The sequence below is a fragment of the Colobus angolensis genome, unplaced genomic scaffold (genome assembly GCF_000951035.1).
Source record: "Colobus angolensis palliatus isolate OR3802 unplaced genomic scaffold, Cang.pa_1.0 Scaffold35, whole genome shotgun sequence".
Taxonomy (NCBI): Eukaryota; Metazoa; Chordata; class Mammalia; order Primates; family Cercopithecidae; genus Colobus; species Colobus angolensis.
In genome coordinates, this window is record NW_012116821.1 from 4,439,551 (window position 1) to 4,443,493 (window position 3,943).

General features: G+C 40.1%; 1 protein-coding gene across 1 annotated transcript in view; it reads left to right on the top strand.

The window, feature by feature from the left end:
• LOC105519431 (chromosome unknown open reading frame, human C6orf99) overlaps positions 1-3,943 on the top strand; it is a 45,824-nt gene that overhangs the window by 2,658 nt on the left and 39,223 nt on the right. The window contains 1 exon segment of the mRNA XM_011952775.1: positions 2,532-2,625. The gene's annotated coding sequence lies outside the window, so the exon portion shown is untranslated.

Genomic DNA, 3,943 nt, shown 5'->3' on the forward strand with positions numbered 1-3,943 from the left:
GGCTAATTTTTGTATTTTTAGTAGAGACAGGGTTTCACCATGTTGGCAAGGCTGTTTTTGAACTCCTGACCTCAGGTAATCCGCTGGCCTCAGTCTCCCAAAGTGCTAGGATTACAAGCGTGAGCCACCACGCCCGGCCTCCTAGTGGTTTTAATGTGATTTCCCTAATGAATGATAATGTTGAGCCCCTTTTAATAACTTATTAACCATTTGGATGATTTTTCTTTTGGTGAAACGACTGTTCAAGGTTTCTGCACATTTTTTAATTGGTCCATGTGTTTATTCCGTGTAAATTGTAGTAACACTTTATAATTTTTGGATATGACTTTGTTAGGCATATGTATCATGAATAGATCCTCCTAGTCTGGGCCTTGCCTTGTCAAATTATAATATTATTATTTTATTTTGTTTTTATAATTAACATACAGTAACACTGCTTTTTCTTTTTTATTAATACAGTTCTATGAGATTTAACACATACATAAAATTTGTGTTGGGCCGGGCATGGTGGCTCACACCTGTAATCCCAGCACTTCGGGAGGCTGAGATGGGCAGATTACTTGAGCCCAGGAGTTTGAGAGCAGCCTGGGCAACGTGGTGAAAACTTGTCTCTACAAAAAATACAAAAATTAGCCAGGCATGGTGGCGCATGTACCTGTAGTCCCCACTACTTGGGAGGCTGAGGTGGGCAGATCGCTTGAGCTGGGGAGGTTTAGGCTGCGGTGAGCTGTGATTGCACTACTGCACTCCAGGTGGGATGACAGGGGGACACCCTCTCTCAAAATAAGTAAATATAACCACCACTGCGATCAGATACAGAACAGTTCTGTTACCCCAAAAACTCCCTTGTTCTGCCCTTTTGTAGTCGTATCTTTCCCCACCTGTAATGCCTGAGAATCTCTAATCTATTCTTTGTTGCTGTGGTTTTGTCTTTTCCAGAATGTTATGTAAACGGCATTCATTCTAAAGTGGGTATTTTCAATCTGGCTTCTTTCACTCAGCATAAAACCTGTGAGATCTCCATGTTGTTGCATGTATCAATAATCTTTTCCTTTTTGTTGCTCAGTTTTCTCTAAATACCCAGGAGGGGGCTTTGCTGGGTCATTTGTAAGTATATGATTAACTTTATGCAATTCTGCCCAACTTTAGGGGACCAATTTGTGTTCCTATCAGCAGTGTGTGAGTTCAAGGTACTCAGCATCCTTACCAGCACTTGTTATCATCCGTTATTTTTAATTTAGCTGTTGTAACAGGTGATAGTGGTGACTGTCATCAGGGTTTTAATGTACACTTTTTTTTTTTTTTTTAGATGGAGTCTCACTCTATCATCGAGGCTGGAGTGTGGAGTGCAGTGGTGCCATCTTGGTTCACTGCAACCTCTCCCTCCCAGGTTCAAGCAATTCTCCTGCTTCAACCTTCCAGCAAACCCAGCATGGTGTATTTTTAGTAGAGACGGGGTTTCACCCTGTTGGCCAGTCTGGTCTCAAACTCCTGACCTCAAGTGATCTGCCCACCTCAACCTCCCAAAGTGCTGGGATTATAGGCATGAGCCACCGCGCCCAGCCTTAATGTACACTTTTCTAAAGGCTGATGATGGCGAGCACCATTTCATGGCCTTATTTGCCATGCATTTATTCTCACTGGTGAAAGGTCTCTTCAAACCTTTTACCAATTTTTTTTTTAATCAGGTTGTTTTTTTTTTGAGACAGAGTCTTGCTCTGTTGCCCAGGCTGGAGTGCAGTGGCACAATCTCTGCTGACTGCAACCTCTGCCTCCCAGGTTCAAGCAATTCTCCTGCCTCAGCCTCCCAAGTAGCTGGGATTACAGGCACCTTCCACCACACCCAGTTAATTTTTGTATTTTTAGTAGAGATGGGGTTTCGCCATGATGGCCAGGCTGGTCTCGAACTCCTGACCTTGTGATCCGCCCGCCTTGGCCTCTCAGAGCACTGGGATTACAGGTGTGAGCCACTGCACTCGGCCAAAATCAGGTTGTTTTCTTACCATTGAATTTTGAGAGTTCTTTAAATATTCTGGATACAAGTCCTTGATTAAAAAGACCCCCTTCCATTGACTTTGCACCTGCCACTTTGTGAAAAGTCAGTTGGCCATATTTGTGTGAATTTATTTCTGGACTGTTCTGTTTCATTGATCTTTGTGTCTATCCCTTCACTGACACAACATTGTCTTGATTGCTGTAGCTTTAAAGTAAGTCTTAGCGCCCTCCAGCTTTGTTCTTTTTCCTGATTACTTGGGTATTTTACGTCCTTTGACTTCCCATATATATTTTAGACTTGTCTGTATGTTTTAACAATCCTGCTGGGGATTTTGTTCTTTTTTTGTTTGTTTTGTTTTTCAGACAGTCTCAGTCTGTAGCCCCTGATGGAGTGCAGTGGTGCCATCATAGCTCACTGTAACCTCAAACTCCTGGGCTCAAGGGATCTTCCTGCCTCAGCCTCCAGAGTAGCTAGGATCACAGGTGTGCATCACCACACCTGGCTAATTATAATTTTTTTTTTTTTTTTTTTGTAGAGACGGAGTTCTTGCTATGTTGCCCATACTGATCTCAAAATTCCTGGCTTCAAGTGATCCTCCTGTCTCAGTCCCTGAAGTGCTGGGATTACAGGTATGAGCCACTGTGCCCCACCACGTGGGGGATTTTGATTGTATTTGTGTTAAATCTATAGATCAATTGGAGGGGAACTGACATCTTAACCACACTGAGTCTTCCAGTCTGTGAATATAGTATGTCTTTCCATTTATTTAGACTGTTTTATTTCGTTCATCAGCATTTAGTGGTGTTCATATATGGATCCTTCACGTGGTCTGTTAGATTTCTGGCAGACTATTTTTCTAAGCCACTGTGATTTAAAAATTTGGTTTCCAGATATTCATTACCATTATAAAGAAATATAGTTGGTTTTCGTGTGTTATCCTTGTATCCTGCAATCTTGCTAAACTGACATTGGTTTTAGAAGGTTTTTATGGAATCCATGAGATTTTTTACATAGGCAATCATGTTGTTTGTGAATAGGGACTAGGGACAGTTGTGTTTTCTCCTTTCCAATCTATGATTTTCATTAAATTTTATTTCCCAATTTCACAAGATAGGTCTTCCTGTGCAATGTTGAGTAGGAAGGGTGAGGTGGACTTCCTTGCCTTGTTCCTGATCTTAGGGGGAAAGAAGCATTACGTCTTTCACAGTATGTTTAGTTATAGGCTTTTTTGTAGGTTTGCTTTATCGGTTTAGAGAGCTCTGTTCGATTCCTCATTTGCTGAGTGCTTGTACCGTGAATTGATGTTGAGTATTGTCAGTTGATATGGTCTTGTTGCAGATTACATTTTTATTGGTTTTCAAATATTGCATCCCGGGAATAAACCCCACTTGGTCATGATGTGTAATTTTTTTTATGTATTACGGTTTTCAGTTTGTTAGTATTTTGCATCTATGTTGATGAGGGATATTGATTCATGATTCATGAGGTTTTTTTTTTTTTTTTAATTTTCTTTATCTGGTTTTCTTTATCTGTATCATGATGATGCTCATCTCATAAAATGAGTTAGGAAGCATTCCTTCCACCTCTGTTTTCTGGAAGAAACTATGTAGAGCTCATGTTACATCTTTCTAAAATTCTTTGGTACTATTTGCTGATGAAACCATTTGGGGCTGCAGATTTCTGTTAAGGAAGATTTTAAACTGGAAATTCAACTTTTTGTTGAATAGATAAAGGATTTATTTAGGTTTTTAATTTATTCTTTGATGAGTTTTGGTAGCTTGTGCCCATCAAAGAATTGATCCATTTTATGTAAGTTGTCAAATGTATGTGTGCACAGCTGTTTGTGTAATTTATTACCCTTTTAGAGTCTGGGTGTGAAGTGATAGACTATCCTTCGTTCCTAATGACTGGTTTTGATTTTTTTTTTTTTTTTTTTTTTGGAGACAG